The following is a 19,474-nucleotide window of genomic DNA, read 5'->3' as shown; positions in this document are numbered from 1 at the left end:
ATCGTGAGCCTCTCCTTTTGAGTTCTCGGGTCTCTTGCTTTGTGATGGTCGGACAAGGGTGCAGCTGCCTTAGCCAGTTCCCTCATTCAGCTGGCAAGGTTCACTTCCTGCATGACATCCCCAAGGAGAAGCCCATGGACTTACCCTGATGCAGCCCTGGGCACTGGAGCAGCCCTGTGGAGACCCCTGCCAGTGCTGAGATGCTGACACAGTTACTGATTTGGCTTTCCTACTGCAGTCAACATCATAGTGTGTGTTTTGTGAGATGGAGGAGGACTTTGTGGATTGGTGTTGGACATATGGGTTAATTTTGGACTTGTGAGTTAGGGTAACACTGAGTTGGGATGTTTTCTTGATGTATACTTAACCTTTATATAAAACTCTCTCTTATGCATGCATTTATGTTGATTTGTTTCTCTAAAGTACCCAGACAAATACAGGACAATGAAAAGTGGAAAAAACATGAACTTGAGTCTGATATGCTTCCGTTAACATCTGCTAATTAGACACATTTAGATAAGTAGGTTGCTTTCTGTCTTTAAAAAGACTTGAATGGGAAAACCCTGAAGCAGCTGGAATAAAACTATGAAGGGCATCAATTAACATTCATCACACACATACTTCTAAATAGTTATGTTAGGTATTTTCTAGTTTTACAGTAATGACAGTGAAAAAAGAGCACTAGAATTAAAATAACTGCATTGTGTAGATGCTGTTGTTCTTTATTGTTGCTCTTGTATGTCAGACGTAATATCATTTCCCCAAGGACTTTGGGATGGTAAAGTCAAACATTTTTTTCCAACAAAGCGATCTCTTTCATCAGTTTGGACCACAGACTTTTTTCTAATTTCTCCCATGCCTTCCATATGACTTTAGAAATAACTTTGTCTCACTTGGTAGGATGTGCTGCCAGGTGTACAGGCTTCACTCCAGATATAATGGTTTCCTTGGCCTATTATTATAAGATGTCATCACCTGAAAAACTAATAATTTAGTTATAAAACAAGAAAAGATTTACTGATGAATTTGAAAATTATAAGAATTATTTGTAAGTGTCAATTTTACTACTGGTTTACATAAATATATTTTAGGATGATAATATTTTCTTCATTTATGGAAGAACATAATTTCTAAATTATGTAATCTAAACGAGTACAGTTAATAATCTATTCAGTAGTTAGTATAATGCATTTTAATTATATGTTGTATACATAAAACTGTACACATTTAGAGTCAAATACTGTTTAAAAATTGAACAGAAAAAGATAGCATGTTTACTTTAAATAGTACTATGTGGCTGAATGGAGAACAAAATATGCACTAAAAATAAGTTTTAAAAATGTCAGAGTACATGCCAAAATTTACAGTAAAGGCAATAGCTTGAAAATATGTTGAGATTGTGCAGCTCTTCATGCTTCACATACCAACAACTCCTCTAGGAAGGAAGCACACATGTAGCCAATGAGATGCACAAACTTCAACAATGGAATTTTAAATATTTATAGGAAAGATCTTTCTCCCACACCACAATTCAAATATAGAAACTCTCCTTCTGCATTGGTGAAGAATATTGATTACACTGTGTACTGTCAAAAGAATGAATAAATCTGTTTTGGAAGAAACACACCAGAATGTGTCAAGAAGTGAGTCTGGTGAAACTTTGGCCCACTTATGTTTGACAAGGCATTAGGAGAAACACATATCTGGACAAAGACATCATGTTTGGCAATTAAAGGGTCAGTAAAAACAAAAGAGGCCTTCACAGATACCAAAACAATGGGCTCAAACATATAGAAAATCATAACGGTATTATGGGACTAGAAGTCATTTTGTTCTTTTATCGCTAAGTGATCCATGACCAGAGCCAAATCCATAGCAACCAACTGACAACAAAGAGAATGACATTTTGCCTAAATCACAATAGAAATAAAACCACTCAAAAGGATAGAACATTTCAATCTCTCATGAAATTTGTTCTATTGATTCTGTTGATTTTTTTGTTAGAAGGTAATATTTAATTGTGGAATGAAATCATAAATGCAGAATGAAAAAAAGTGATTACAAGTATAAGAAGAAAAACACAAGGGAGATATGAGAAAAGTAAAATAAGCTCTTGAATGTAGAGTATAGCTAAAGCAAATGGAAGAAATAATGAAGTAAATAATGGAACAGAAATTTTCAAAAGAACAGTTTGAAAAGACAAAATATTATCATGAAATGTGCAAAGATCTGGAATTAAAAAAACAAAATGGATGAACATACTCAACAGGACTTCATCTGAAAATACTGAAGAGAAGAGAAAACAAGCCTTGGGCTGAAATGCTGAAAGATTCTTTGGGCAAGATATTAAATGATGTAGGAAACATCCAAAACTATGGAAAGAATTATAGGATCATTGTCTCAAAAATAATGAATCTACATTCAGCCATTTCAACACACAGCACATGATCAAGAACCAGTGTTAGGTTTGCAACTTGACATGGTTCTCAGTTGGCAGTATTCTCCCATGGTGTGATCTAACGCAGTGAAATCAACTCCATGGTGGGATCACACACCATGAAATCAACACTGTGTGCAGCCAACAGTTGTAGTGGAATATCTATCTCACTCACTGCGCTGGAGTTAATGCTGACTCATAGTGACCCCCTGTGGGTTTTGAAGACCATGTAGCTGTTTATGAGAGTGGAAAGTCTAGTCTCTCTCCCATGGAGCTGCTGGACCACAGGTGACCCTGAACTACTGATCATGCAAATCTCAGCCCAACTCGTAACCATTACACCAAGCAAGCAGTTGGAACGCGGCACTTCCAGTGGATCTGTGTCTTGCATCTGTTTGTTGACCTCCCACCCGCAGATCCCAGGAGCCATCAGCAGACTGCTGAACTTTGATTCTCTCATTCTACTTCACCACCCTCCTGCTTCCTGTTTCAACAGGCCTTTGAGTCATGGACTTTAACCAGACTAGATATACATGCTTCTACAACTGTGTAAACCATTTCTTGCTGTAAATGCCGTTCTGTGTACATGCACAAATAAGTGTCATCGGTTTTACTTCTGTAGAGAACCCAGTCTAACACCATCGAAGGACAATATCCCAGGTCCACTTAAGGCACTTGGAAAAACAATAAGGCCCCAAGTTTTGACAGAACACCAATTGACATATTTCAACATAATGAGACAGTACATGGAGAATTTATTTATTTAGTGGAAATATATTTATGATATTGAGTACCCAGCTGATACAAATGGCTCAGTAGTTGAATACTAGTGGAAAAAGTGCAAGTTCAAACCCATGCAGAGACACCTCAGATAAAAAGTCTGGAGATCAGCCTCCACACGACCACGGCTTTGGACTCCCGGGTTGTGCAGCTCTGGTCTGCACATTCGGAGTAGCCGTGACTTTGAATGGACTTGATGTTTAAGGTTTTGGATGTGCTGTATTCATTCATATTTGTTGATTTCTTTTAATGTTATAATGTACTTACATTAAGTGACCTTCTTATGTTTATTGATTTTTCTGTTATTTGGTACTATACTGTTATATACTATTCTGTGAAATAGAGTAAACTATGTCTGCCAACATATCTTTGGATTCACTGCCCAGTTTAGAAAACAAAAACAAAATACCCAGATGATCTACCAGACATGCTGGCAAAGTTTTTGAGCACTTCTAACAATTGCTCGAGTTGTTAAAATGCTTAATCCCTGTTTAAGCCTCTAATCCAATTTCTTATTATACTTGGAAATATTGTGAATTTTCCTACATATTGTATATTTTTTCTACATATATATGTATTCGTGAAATGCAGCACTTGTCCTTTTATAAACTGAAATGTACACATATCATTTTATGTATCATTATGCAACTTGAAATGTCATTTTTTATTATCCATCAGGAGCTGATCATGCTGCAGTATATACACCACGTCCTCTGTTATAATTATATAGCATTGCATCATACGAGTATGGCAATATTTCTTATTCTTGCTTTTTTGGCTTTTGGTGGTTTCATTTTTGATTTACTAAAGTAATATTCATAGATCTTTGTACATTCATTTGTTAGCATATGTGAGTTCTCCTTATAATAAAGTTTTAGAAAATAAGAATCTTAAACTGAATTCTATATTGCTAAATAACTTTCCCAGGTGATTTCTCAATTTATATTCTGCACTTATGAAAGAGTAAATGGTGATAATTACACTTTCATACCATACTTAATGTTTACTATTCATTGCAACATTTAATTTTAAATATGAAAAAGAGTAGCAGAGGTCCCAGTAGAGGTTCTGGATTCACACTCATTATTTTCTCCCACGACCACCATACATATGATGAAAGAAATTTTCCTTTTCATACTGTCAGTAAAGCTTTGCCTGCGATGACCCTCTCTACAATGTCACTTCCTTCTCCCGCACACCCTTTTTCTACTCCCCATTAGGGATATGTGAACTGTGACACAATAGACAATGTGAACTTTAAACTATAAAACTTATAGCTTAAGTAATGAAAGATTTCAGCTAAATTAGAGACCACGTTGGCATGGCTTCTTTTCATACTTTAGAATACAGATTGACATGATCTGATTCTACACAGAGTTTCTAACCTAATTTTAGATCAGCTCACTCTTTTCTATCCATAAGATGACTCAAGACGTTTGCCTTAGCTGTTTCCTCTTTCTGCAGTAATTATCTACCAAATAGTTTCAGGGTTCCTGTTCTCACTCCCTTTAGGTCTTTGTGTAAAGCTTCTCTGATGATTTGCTCAGTGTCCAGATTGGATAAGTATGGTAAGAGCATACAATCATGATGCACACCTATTATGATTTTAAGCTATGCAGTATTTCCTTGTTACGTTCTTATAACGGCCTTTTGATCCATGTACATGTTACTCGTGAGCACAATGATGTGTTCTGGAATTCCCATTCTTCTCAAGTTTATCCACAGTTTGTTATGATCCACACAGTTGAATGGCTTTGCATAATCAATGAAATGCAAGTAAACCCCTTGTTCCCTCATCTTCTTCTTAATGGTGCCTAAACTTCTGGCTGGTCCCTCGCAACATGTTGCTTTAATCCTTGTTGCATGGTCTTAAGCAAAATTGTATTTATGTGTGATATCAATGATATCATTCTATTGTATAAGCATTATTTGGGATAAGCTTTCTTTGGAATGGACACAAATATGATATCTTCCAGGCAGTTGACCAAGTAACTATACTCCAAATTACTGACATAGATGAGTGAGTGCTTCCAATACTTCTTCAGCTTTCTGAAACATTTCCATTGGTGTTCCATCAGTTCCGAGAACCTTAATTTGACTCATGTATTCAGTGCACTGAACATTTTCCTTCAGTACCATTGGTTCATACTCATATGCTACTTTCTGAAATGGTGGAATGTCCACAAATTATTTTTGGTACAGAGACTCTATGTATTCTTCCCATCTTCTCTTCATGCTTTGGACAACATAATGAATGATGTAGGAAGTCATTGGTAGAATTTTTCAATTTCTTAATCAATACCTTTTATTGTTGGTGCATAAATTTGAGTAATAGCTATAATATTTGTATTTCCATTAAGCTGGCTAAATACAATCCTATGATTGAAAGTATTGAACTTCAAGGTTGATTTTGAAATGTCACTTTTGGCAATTAATGCCATGCAATTCTTCTTTATTGTATTATTCCCAAAATAGTATAATATATGATTTTCTGATTCAAAATGCCCAATACCAATCCATTTCAGCTCAATAATGTCTAGGTATTGATCTTTATGCATTCCATTTCATTTTTGACAATTTCCAATTTTCTTAAATTCATACTTCACACATTCCAAATTCCAGTCATTAGCAGATTTTTTTATCAGCATATCTTCTTACCTTGAGTCATGTCCCAGCAGCAGCTGAAGATACCTAAGAGTCTAATCTACATACTTCATATCACCATGGTCGACTCTGCTCTGAGAGAGCAGCCTCTTCCTCGAACATCATATTTCAAGTGGTCTTAGATCTGAGGGGCCCATCCTCTGGCACTATCTCTGGCAAAGTTCTGCTTCCATTCATTAGGCCATCAGTATCTGACAGTGTTTTAAAGCTATGCTTAAAGTTTTCAGTGTCTACATCTTATAACTTGGGCAGCTGAGTTGTTCACTGTTCTTAGTCTAGAAGCTCCTCTGAACCAAACCTATTCAGTCTGGGTGATCCCACTCGCATTTGAAATGCTATTGACACAACTTCTGGTATCACAGCAACACAGAAGCCACTGAAGTTTGACAAAGTGACTGGTGGCATGTTTGGTTTTTTAGATAGTAATCACAATAGACAAGCTCTGGCAGTGCAGTGTTATGCATTGGGATGTGATCTACAAGGTCTGTGATTCAAAAACCATGAGCTGGTCCTCAAGAGAATGATAGGGCTTTCTATTCCCATAAATAATTGTCGTCTTGGAAACCCACAGGGACAATTCTATGGTGTTGGTGTCTTATAGTGTGTTAAGAGTTGCCAGTCAATTTTATTTTGATTTGAAATTTGATCACAGCATAGGGTTAGTTTTAAATGTGTTTCTTGCATGTCTCACTGATGGAATATATGTTCTTCTATGTATCTTCTATTTTCTTCAGTTTGCTTCCCTTGTATCAATAGTAGTCACTGTCATGAAGTATGTGATCTACAAATATTCGTTAAATCAATTAATATCTCTGGATTTCATGACTCAATGATCCCATATAATATTGACAAACTGGGTGAACACACGAAGCTCATTTGTTAAGCACTGTGCCTAGCATATATTAGCTAACTTCATGTGCATATGTTGAATGCATGACCAGAAAAAAAAAAAAAGTTTGGAGATTAATATAATTTGCATTTGTAATGAATCTGAAATAATTCTTAAAAGCAAAGTAAGGAAATTCAAGGGTGTGATATGTACGCATAAGGTCATCTTAAGAGTGTCTAAGATTGCCGCTAAAAAAAGTAGCACTGAGTGTAAGACTTGTCACGTAGTGAGAACGACTGCTGAGTCTTCCTTTAGTGAATTTTATCACTTCTTCCTATGATTCAGGTATTATTGTCCCTATATTGGGGTATGCATTCCTATAGATACCCTAAGTTTAAGCTAAGCACATGATTACTCAGTGAAAGACTATACTCCCTCCCCTTCTTTTTTGTTTGATGTTGACATTCCCTTCCATTCCCTCACTCCCAGCTTTCCTGCAGTATGGTGGACAAGGGTGAACTTGCTTTGATTCTATGGACAAAGAGGCACCAATTAGATGGAATCGGGATCTGGAGTGACTCCACTGAGTAGTTCACTCCACCAAACTTCTTATTTTGGGGACTCTGTTACAGCTGTAACAGACATTTGTTTTAAAGTCCTTTACAACTCTATCTTAATAGAGAACCTGTGCCACTCTACTGAATAGAATTGTAGCATTCACTTATACAAATCTGTTCAATGGTTCACCATTGTTTGTCTCTTTCTAATTGAGCTGTGTTGTAAGACATGTACAGCATAATCCAATCCTCTATACCTGTTATTAAAATCCCATTTGGGAAGGAATTGACCTTCTTGTATTAATGAAACAGTATCAGTGCCTTAAAGCAATTTCTTTTGATATATAAGATAGTAGATTAGGAAAACAGGGCAGTAAATGGAGATGGGAGAAGGTAAGTGCCAAGGTACATTAAGATCTAGGAACCAAAGATTCCAACTGAATAATAATAAAGACCTTCCTTCAGAACAGACAATGAAAGGAACAGCTTTCTTTACCTAGAACCTGGACCTCGTATTCATATTTCTAGCATCGCAAAATGTGAGAAAATAAACATCTGACCTTCAAAGCCAGTCTTCTGTAGTATTTTTGTTGCAGCAATTCTAGATAACTTGCATGCTAGATTCGGCTATATCTAATGAAAATCACAATGATTGGCATGCTCTGGACATTTTACCCACAAACCTATGTTCTCCCTCATGCCCAGGGGCTCCATACTCATATGCAGGCAGGCAGGCAGGTAACAAATATATTGACTGAGCCAGTGTGTTGAATTGAAGCAACCATGTTGCCTGAAACTGGGCTACTGCTATTGTGGGATACAGAAAGATTTCTCCCAAGTTGGCTTAGTCAAATATACGCCAAACCCCAGATGCTGCTTGCTACCCATTAAGTGACTGTACACTAGGAGGTCCAAGAAAGTAGGTCAGAGGTTATTCTCCTTAAGGGCATTAGCAACTAAAGCAACCAGCTGTATAGTCTGACTCACCCTAAGTAGGGCCCACTCCCTTCTGATATTGTTCCCTTGAAGGAGTGCCCAAAGGCAAGCCTGAGACCACTAAAAGATGACTAAGGTTAGGCTATTAGACAAAGTCTAGGGTCCATCTATCTTGCCATATATGTACCCCTATTCCATCCTTTTACTATTTCGTGTACACCCCTAGATCATCCCTCTCCTGTTGCTTATATTGCGTATATTACAACCCCTCCCTATGACAGGTCATTATCTATGATCAGGTGGCTTGCATGCCCCCAAAGAGATATAAGCTTTGGTTGGAAATAAAACCTCATAAAAGCTCTCTTCTGCTTTCTCGTCTCCCACCTGAGGTGAGCATGCTACCATGAAACGTGTCTGATTTCTTTCTTTCACTTCCTGTCTCCCATCTTTCCTATTCTCTATGACTTTACTATAATCTTTATATATCTTAACCTTATGATTGCACCTACCAAACCTGCAATTAGTTGTGGGGGCTGGTTAACCCCACATGCTATAGTCCCTGTCCCAACTATAGCCTTCTCAGAATGCAAGCATGCAAAGACTACACTATGCTGTCAATCAACTGCAGGGTCATTGTTAGCTACACAGATACATCTCCATTAACTTATTTACAATGCAAATACGCCAAACAAACTGTATTTATGGGGCATCTTGCAAGCTATCTGTGCACTAGAAACCCAAGAACTTTCTATGATTTTCACAGTACCCAAACTCCTTCACACTTTCTTCACACTTTCTTTCACACTAATAAGAGGGAAAACCAAACAAAAAGCTGTATTCCTACCCGGTTTGTCTATGCACTATTACCCAAAATTCTGCTCTCAGTTTAATATGACTATCAATGAGCAGTCATAACCACATCGATTTATTTTCTCCATATTAATCATCTCTCATATACCCAATCCCCACAGTTATATAATTTGGGTAATTAGTTGAAAAATTCCCTAATCCTCACACCAGACCAAGGCCTATAAAATGCTGGAAGACTTATCTAACCACATTGCTCTATTCTCCAGTTTTACCTTCCACTTCAAATCTCTTAGTAACTTCCCTAATTACTGAACATTTCTTGGACCTTTTTCCAATGCAGCCAACAACTCAGCAATCACTTGTTCTCCCGCCCCCACCCCCCGCCCCCCGGCAGTTTCTTAGCCTTATATTTATTAATCACCAAACCACTGGTGCATGCATTTCTAAGAAAGGCATTCTTTTTTGTGTCTAGTCATCATGTATTGCATATTTCAAACTTTATATTGTTGTATATATGTTTAAATCTTGATATTTTTCTATTAGTAAACTGTGAATTGAGTGTCTTGTACATATGTCCAAATATGAGGCCTTCATTCAAATTACTTAAGTACAGCAAAACCATATCAATTATTTGTACTCTTCCTCTTGTCTTTCTTACCAGCGTTGTAGTCTAAGTTAAAATTACCCCTTACTTGAACAACAAAAACAGTTTCCTAAATGATCCGGTCTTTATGCTTTTCCACTGACTAATGCGTTTTCAATGCATTAAAATAAATAAGTAAACACACCATTCCTATTATCAAATCACCTTGTTTGAATGAGTCCTTATAGAGAGTGGAAGGAAATATAAAGCTTATATTTACTTTTGTGTTTTCCTGTGGCTGAAATGCAAGGGTCATGAACGTTCTTCAACCTCGATAAAGGAACTCTGGAGTTTCCACATTCACTCCTTTATCTCCAACCTCCTCTCCTAGCTCTTCTTCCAATGGTAGACCCACTAGTTAAAATTAAACTTTTTCTTCTCACACATATACGAGAGGAATTCCAATCCTTTTAATCACAGCACTCACTGTCAGAGGATTTATTATTGCATAATCAGTGAAAAGAAAAAATATGCATAAAAACTACCCCACATCTTCTCAAACTCACTGACACTGAGTTGAGCGTGAGACCATCTGGACTCCAGGTTACCCCAGATTCTATTGCCATTACAACTATTTTTTTAATCAATTATTTTCAGGACCAAAAGGATGATACTAAGGGCTTGATTTTACATATCTAACTAAAGTGTTATTGTTTTTTCAGTAGCATTCATATATTAACAGGACTTCAGTGTCAGAAGGACAGTGTTGGTTGGGAGGCCAAGAAGCTGAAGGTAGATACTGGCTGTCTTAAGCAAACAGCCCTGGTTATTAATTAAGTGAACTGTTTAACCCAGAATCTTCAGTGAAACCTACCCAGCATGGGTACTCTGCTGGCATTTGAAATAAAGATGCCATAAAATCACAACACACAAGATACCACAGTCAAGCAAGCTTATGAGGGGGTAACCACCCCCCCGCCCCCAACGCCTCCTTCCCCCACTACCAAAAAAGAAAAAGAAAAAACAGCTTTGCAGGGCAGAGCCTTTGTATAATGCATTTTTCCTTCTAGGAAAGCATCTAGCAACTCTGAATTAGTGCACCCAGTGGTGTCACCTGGGAAGGTTCTCTCTGAGCACAGTAGACTTTTTCATCAAAGCAGTTTTGCTGGAACTTCATTTTTTGTGATGGTTGAATTCAAAGAACAGAATGAGGCTGAGAAATTTGTTTCGTGCTTGGGAAAAATGCCACAGAAATGGTTGTGATGTTGAACACAGCTTACAAGGACAGGGCTGTGAGAAAAACTCAACTGTGTGAGTGGTTTTCTCATTTCAAAAAAGGTGAAATGTTGTGCATGGGTTTGGATTTATGCCAGGTCCAATCCCATGGGCCTCTCATAGTGTCCCATGTCAAAGCAAACTGTAACCCCGAACCATTGCCTGGATTCACCCCATGGGCTTCAGGTACTGAATCAGGTTGCATAGTGGAGAAAAAAATAAAAAAAAGGTGAAATGTTGACTGATGACAAACCTAATTTCGGACATCTGTCAACTTCCCAAACAGACCAAAATGTTGACTCGGTGCATTTGGAGTTCATTCTACCAGGTAAGATTGCTAGCCAAGCTTTCTACTTAGAGCTTCTGAAAAGATTGCATAACAGTGTGCAACAAAAAAGGCTTCATTTCTGGCAGATGGAGGCAATGCACCTTCTCACATGCCATCTCACTGTGCCGGTTTTTTGCACAAAACAGCAAGCTTCTCTTGCCCCACACACCTTAATCACCCAACTTCACTCCTTGTGACTTCTTTTTATTTACATGAATGAAGGGGGTTATGAAAGGCCAGCAACTTGATGATGTAGAAGAGGTGAAGAAAAAAAAAGAGGGAGGTTCTGTCCAAACAGGAGTTTGAAAAATGCTCCCAAGAACAGAATCGCAAGTTTGAAAATGTACTAAGCATAATGGAGAGTACTTTGAAGGTGATTAGGTTGTTTGGTAAAATAAATTAAATAAATCACTTTGGAAAACAATCTGGTTTTTTTTTGGGGGGTATCCCCTATAATGTTGGAAAGGCCATCAAAAACAACATATAAATTGATGAGAACCTGGTGTTCGATAAATAGGAGGCCAATTAAATGGTAATTCTCAAAGACACAATATCTGCAGCAATTGATTCAGACCTGTCCACTGTTATGAAGATGTCACGGAGCTTGACAACATTGTGTTCTGCTGTAAGGTAGTTTCCTAATTTGACAACTAACAATACCAATAGCAGTAAAGCCTACTCTGTATCAGGCACTTGCTAATGGCAGTTATTGCTAATACCTTGGAACTATTTTGATATAGTAGTTGTCTTAGGATGGCTTCTCTAAAAAAGAAAAGCCAGTGACACACACACACACACACACACACACAAGCATACATAAATAAGATAGATATATCATTGTCAGTTTCTGCTTATGTATATAACAATATGTCATTGCCAGCTTATTATGAGAGAGAGAGAGAGAATGCTTTCAAGAAAATGGCTCCGACAGTTGTAAAAGTGGGTAAGTTCCAAGTTCATGCTAGTTCCAAGTCCATGAGTCAGATGTTAGATTGGAGGCTTCTCTTGACTCTTGGAACTGTGGACTGATAAACTCAAGATCAGGTTGGTGGATGCTGAGGTGGATAAATTGAAGATCAGGAGGTCAGGTTTACGGCTGGAGAGTTGAATGAATCCAAGATTGGCACGCCAGTGGGAAGGCCTCTGAAAAGCACCTGGATCGGCAGGCAATATGGCACACCATTGACTTAAATCCGAAGCACCAGAGGATTGATGAGCCAGATGAAGGGTGCAAACTCAGAAAACAGCAGCCACGCTTTCTGCAGTGTCCACTTATATTGGAAGCAGTCGAAAGTCCCAACAAATTTTACTTTCAGTGACTGAATCTGAGAAAGGGTGGTACATCATCCAGCTTTAATCTTATAAGGGATTGTCTCCTCATAGTAGGTCCCATTATACAGTTGAGTACAATTTATTAAATCCCATAATGGGGAGTTACTTGGCATTAGCTGCTGAAACACTGAGAATTCAGGTCCAGAGTTGATACAATACCTATCATAGCAGGTGTGCCATATATGTGTGAATAAATGGCTAATTAAAGACTAGGAGGGAAGTGGAGGTAAAAAGGAAATTGTGGCAAATAAAGAACGTAGAACACCAAAGCAGGGAGTAGGAATGCTCTTTAAGAAAGATTTAAAAGCAGCCAGCATGTCTGAAACTGAGAGCCCATGGAGGATTAACAGCAACTCCAGAGTTCCCCAATGATTATTATTAAAATCATGGCTGTCAATAAGTATAACTTGGAATATCAAAAATAAGAAATGTGATTATTCTTTTGTCTCTATACCTGTTACATTATTCTAATCTAAGTAACTTTTTTCCCCATCTTGAACCATGGAAAGTCTTATGACATCTTTTGATACCTGCAAAGGTAGTGGATATTCTCATGGCCAGAGTTTTCTGGATGGAGGGTGTGAAACTTGCTGGTTACTAATTATCTGACACTACCACCAACACCCCTGCAAAATATGTTAGCCATTTGTATTCCAGAGTAAAATTAAAGCCCATTTAGTAAAGAATATTAGATTTGGAGGTAGAGAACCAAATAACTTGTATCTAATTACTTTAGTAATTTATCTGTCTCCTATAAGCTCATATATTCCCTGAAATAAATATACTTAAAGGTCGGCTGCTTCTTAAGTACAGAGAGGAACTGGAAACACAGGGAATCCAGGACGGATGATCCCTTCAGGACCAGTGGTGAGAGTGGCAATACTGGGAGTGTAGAGAGAGGGTGGGTTGGAAAGAGGGAACTGATTACAAGTATCCACATGTGGCCTCCTCCCTGGGGGATGGACAACAGAAAAGCAGGTGAAGGGAGACATCGGACAGGGCAAGATATGACAAAATAATAATTTATAAATTATCAAGGGCTCAGGAGGGAGGGAGGAATGGGGAGGGAGGGGAAAATGAGGAGCTGATGCCAGTGGCTTAAGTGGAGAGCAAATATTTTGAGAACGATGAGGGCAATGAATGTACAAATGTGCTTCACACAATTGATGTATGTGTGGATTGTGATGAGTTGTATGAGGCCCTAATAAAATGATTAAAAAAAAGAAGAGTGAAGAGGACTCTAATAAAAGGACATTTTAAATGATGCATAATATGCCGTGATTCAAGCAATGAATCAACAAATCGGAAGGATTAAAATACGTGATGATAGTGTTATTGCCACCTTTATTATAGAAATATCATAACTCATATAGTACTAAGGTGAAAACACATAAACATAAAACTCATCTTTATTAAGCACAATTTGTACAGAAGTAGTAGAATTTGTCCAGAATTAGGCAAGGCTGGTCCCAAACAATCTAACTTTGCTCACCTGCCATTTTAAAAGCTTCAGCCAAACTATTAAATAAATACTGGAGCTTTCCCACTACTACTGCCTACTAATTACTTAAGTATTTTAATATATACTCATACAAATATAAGAACTACCATCTATTATTTTCATAATTAAAAATGTAAATTGTTTGAAATAATAAAAGTAGCAAAACAGAAATTGAAAGAGTTATAAATTTTCTTCTTACTTAATATTTGTTTCAATATTTATAATAAGATCTATGTTGAGTACAATAATATTAAAATGCAGGTACGGCAGTTCTTAAAAGTTAAGTTTATATTTTCGTACTTGTTTTGGAAAGAAAAAGAAAAGGATCGAAATATGTGATCTAAATTTCTTCCTTAGGAAGTTGAACAAAGAATAATCAACTAAATCCAAAGAAATAGAAAGAAAATATATTAGAGTTAAAAAAGAGAAATCCAAGAAAATACCAGACACACAAAAAAATCAGGGCCTAACACTGGGATTTCAGAAAGATGACTGCATGTAATACAAATTAATGAGAATATAAAGAATCTGCAAGAAGCTAAAGAAAACATAATTAAAAATGGAGATCACTTCAAATACTGCAAATATCTCAAGTATGATTGGGAAATCAACTAAACAACTTTATGCCTATACTCAACCAATCAGATAAAATTAAATATGAAAACACAATTTATCAAGGCCGATTCAAAAATAAATGGCTATATAGCTAATAAAGGAATCTATTTTGCATTGAAAAACATTATCATCGTGTATAAACCAAAAGCAGATATTTGCACTAGAAAGTTCTATCATACATTCAAGGAAGAATTACACTCATGGCGCTGCAAATTAGAAGCCTTAGTATAACATAGTTCTGGGTGAGTTAACCGTGTTGTGAGCAGTTGGAACCCATAGGGTGCTCAGTGGAAGAAAGGCAAGGCTTTTTATTCCCATACAAATTCTGAGTCTTGGAAACCTTACACATCAGTTCTCTGTCCTATAGGATTTCTATGAGATGGAATCAACTGGATTGGCAGTGGACTTGGGTTTGGAGTGGGTTAAGCACTTGGCTGCTAATGTGAAAGTAGGCAGTCGAACCCATCGAATAAAGGGGTGGCAGTCTGTTTCTGTAAAGGTGTGCAGTCCTAGGAAACCCTACGAGGTAGTTCTATTATGTATAAAACTCAAAGAATAATTATTACATGAATAATAAAGTGATAAAAATAGTAAACAAGATAACATTGCAGGAAAATTCCTTATGAATATAAGTAACATATTCTCAACAATAAAAAAATACTACTTTGAATGAAAAAAAATCACACATATCATGACCAAGTAGGGTTTGTCCCAAGAATGAAAAGTTCCTTCTATAATAAAATTTCAATATAAAACATCCTATTAAGTCAATAAGGAATACAAATAATATGAAAACTCAATAATAATGAAGAAAACAATAACTTTTAAAATAACCAACACCCACTTATAATTTTAAAAACTCTCAAACATGAAATAAAATAAAATGTTCAACATAAGGAGTGCCTACTGAAAAGAGACAGCCAAGAAGATATTAAATGGGGAAAGACACAGTGCTTTTTCCACAATACAGAAAAGAAGCTCAGGATGCTCAATCCTATCATTTCTGTTCAAAATTGTACTGGCAATTTATGCACACAATTTTAAGGATTAAGTGTCAATTAATGCAGCACGATTCATTATCAAGATGTTTTAAATATTTGTATTTCTGTATTTAAGACGACAATTAGATTATTACATTAAACAATACTACAAATCTATCTTGGAGGAAGAAATGCTCTTTAAAAATGAAGACATGAGACTTCATGTTACATACTGGGGCATATTATCAGAAGAGACCCATGTCTGGAACAGGACATCAGGCCTGGTAGCAGAGAGAGTCCGTGTGAAAGAGGAGGCAGCTCTGTGAGGAGTTGCCACAGTGGCTCGAGCAATGACCTCAAACATAAGGACAATTGCCAGAATGGCATTCGAAGGATAGTTTTTCTTTCTGTTGTACTCAGGATTGCTATGAGTTGACACCAATTTGATGGCAGCCAGCAATACTTTTTAATATTGGCAAGAAAGTATTAATCTTAGAAATAAATTGAATAAAAATAGATAAGATCTCTACATTAAAAACTAAAATATCATCGAGAGAAATTGAATAGAACAAGACCAAATATAGTATTTCATGGAGCAAAGAAAGAATGAGCAGAGACTTCAATATCAGTAAAATATCCATTTTCTTCAAGTTGATTTAAATTTGAATAAATAATAAAGAATTAAATTTTATAACCAACATTACAATGAAAAGACAGATTGGTGCAAACATTTTGAGAAAAGTGGTTCAAAAGCAAAGTTAGAGGGTTTTGATATCATGATGTCTTGATTTCAAAACTTCATTTTAGTCCAAGTTCTTCAAGGAAAAGTTATATATTCATGTAACAATAGGCATATCTATTGATGATATAGAAAACAGTCCAGAAAGTAACACATAGATAAGGGTAAATAAAACATGTGTTGCTACTAAAGTTAAGGTTCATACCTGACTGGGCTTCTTTCAAACAAAACATATTTGAAAACACTTCTGAGATCAGCGGATGCCTATTGGCAAGTTGGTTCAGTAATACACTTATCTTAGCCTCCTCAAGGTGTTCTCCAAAATAAGCAAACGTTTATTCCATGAAAAACAAGATGATTTTAAGTCAGGGCTAATTGCAAATCTTTAAGAAAACCAAAGTGACATCTTCTCATATCATTTTACGACAACAGATTGACGGGAATAATGCCCCATATAAAATTACATGTTTTAGATGGATAAAGCACTTTAACAGAAGTTGGGAAGACCTCAAAGATGAACCAAAAAAAGGGCAGGCAACCCTGTGAATGAAATAACGGTGGTGAAAGCACAAGAACTAGTGTAAGATGACCATGGAATTGCCATTGGTGAAAGAGTAGCTGAGACAGGGACGTCAGCTGAATGACGCTAACTCAGAAATCAGATGTGACTGTTAAGCAAATTCAAAACAGTAAAAATGATTTTATGAAAATACTTATAACCAGGGTAAGTCTTTGATTTATCAATATGATGCTGAGAGTAAACTTCAATTAAATCATTGGTTTCCAAATTGTCAATGGGGCCAGTTCAATGCAGGTCAGAGAGGTCAGCTCTCAAGGTTCTGGTGACTGTATATGATGCATCAATGGCATGATCTTAACAGATTGTTTCTCAGCACTTCGGACAGTCAAGGCAACTTACTAGGACAAAGTTTTGAAAATATTGAAAAACTGCATTGGTGAGGAAAAGGACAGGAAATATGTGACGGGATATTTTGTTGTTCTTCTTCTTCCATGGCTACACTGCACTTGCTCATTCCTCAAAGCTGCTAAAAAAAACTATAACGCAGTGGTTCTCAACCTTCCCAATGCCATGACCCTTTAAAACAGTTCCTCATGTTGTGGGGAACCCCAAACATAACATTATTTTTGTTGCTACTTCATAACTGTAATTTTGCTACTGTGATGAATTGGATGACCCCTGTGAAAGGGTCATTCCATCCCCAGAGGGGTTGCGACCCACAGGTTGTGAACAACTGCTATAAAGAGTCATTATGTATCAAAATCAGTGAGCTTTGTTTCTTTGACTTTTATATCATCAAATACATAGGGAAAAAAGAAAAAGTGCACTAAACATACAAATGGAGTTTCCAAAAACTTTGTCAAAAATCCCATATGTTTAATTTAAAAATTTTTACAAACTTTGTGAATCTGTCTCAAAGTGTGAACAAACACACTTACACACACACACACACACACACACACACTCACACACCACATTCCTGGTAGTACTATCAGTTAAGTGTCGGACTATTAAACTCAAGGTTAGCAGCTCAAACCCAAAATTGCTCCAAAGTCAAAAGTTGAGGTGAACTGCTTCCATTAAAATTTATAGCCATGGAAACTCTATATAGGTCACGATGATTCAGAATAGATTTGATGGAAGTATTTTTTTTTGGGGGGGGTATATTTAAATTTCTGTCTACCTCTGCTGTATCTACGTTATTTTATTATATAAATATTTATACTGGATTTAATCAAACATACATTTTATGCTCTTAAAAATTCGGTATCCAAAAATGAAAAAGTAAACAACATCCTATTTTCTCTTTGGACACATAGTTTACTAAGGTCTTAGATCAAGAATATGTAAAGAACATGTATCATTCAATAAGTAAACATACAAGCACCCTTCCAAATATGTGTGCAGATACCTCAATAAAGAAGATACATAAACAGTAAATGTGAGTCTGATCGGTAAAATCATATCTCATCGTACCAGCTAGAAAGGTTAAAACTAAACACAACAAAACACTGACTGTGTCACAAGTGAGAATGTGAAACAGGAGGGATTGGTGACTATTAGTAGAGTGAATGTAAAATCCTTCCAAAAATTAATTTGGCAGTTTGTTATGGAACTAAACATACACGTACCATATGTCTTAGTAATTAAACTTCAGTCAAGGGAGAAAAAGACATATGACCACAAAGGATATGTTCACAAATGGCCTTAGCAGTTTTGTGCTTAGCAGTGCAGCATCAGTGCAAGCCCAAATATTCATCAACAGGAAACCAGACCAACACATGGTGACATTTATGAATGAAGGCTACTACAATAAGGAAAGGATCACAGATAAACTGATTGAAGGAGTCTCAACCCAAAGAGTACTTAGAGCAGCATTTCACTTAGATAAAAGTTTATAATGTCCCTTATCTCCAGTCTATTAGAAGACCCTGTTGAAATGGCAGCTTATAATATAACGGATGTTTAAAATGCCTCACAAAACATCCCCAAAAGAACAGCATTATCTTAAAATGTTAAGTATAAAATAAATGGTAGTTTAGAGTTGAAAGCATAATTTGGTTTAAAGCGTAAATTGGATGTAAAGTATAATTTGTAGGCTACTCTCTGCAGCAAAGAAAAAGTAAAATATTGATATTGATTCTGTACAACTCAACAACAGCTCACTATCACAGAGTCTCATCACACTCACAGTGACCCCGTAGCCAGGGGGAACCATCCCTTTGGGTGTCTGAGACTGTTAACTATTGGTAGAAGTAGAAACCCTAGTCTTTCTCCCAAAGAGCTGCTGCAAACTTGGTTAGCAGCCCAGTGCAGAACCACAATGACACCCGGGCTCTTCCTTCTTTGTAATAGCAATAACAAATAGTGTGTGTGGGTGGGGGCAGGGGGGGGGGGAGCGAGGACTGAGGGGTTAAGGGTGGGTGAGAGAGGAAGTAGAAACCCTAGTCTTTCTCCCAAAGAGCTGCTGCAAACTTGGTTAGCAGCCCAGTGCAGAACCACAATGACACCTGGGCTCTTCCTTCTTTGTAATAGCAATAACAAATAGTGTGTGTGTGGGTGGGGGCAGGGGGGGGGAGCGAGGACTG

General features: G+C 36.9%; 1 protein-coding gene and 1 non-coding gene across 5 annotated transcripts in view; one reads left to right on the top strand and one right to left on the bottom strand.

The window, feature by feature from the left end:
* Nucleotides 1-19,474, bottom strand: part of CDH18 (cadherin 18) — a 653,448-nt gene that overhangs the window by 314,471 nt on the left and 319,503 nt on the right. The window lies entirely within an intron of this gene.
* Nucleotides 10,947-11,080, top strand: LOC115873895. The gene has a single exon (XR_004048668.1). It is a non-coding gene; the product is annotated as a small nucleolar RNA SNORA42/SNORA80 family (small nucleolar RNA).

The sequence above is a fragment of the Echinops telfairi genome, unplaced genomic scaffold (assembly GCF_000313985.2).
Source record: "Echinops telfairi isolate 266 unplaced genomic scaffold, ASM31398v2 ScPeMD7_7469;HRSCAF=8507_1, whole genome shotgun sequence".
Taxonomy (NCBI): Eukaryota; Metazoa; Chordata; class Mammalia; order Afrosoricida; family Tenrecidae; genus Echinops; species Echinops telfairi.
Note: the sequence above shows the minus strand (reverse complement) of the source record. Positions and strands in the feature narration are given on the sequence as shown.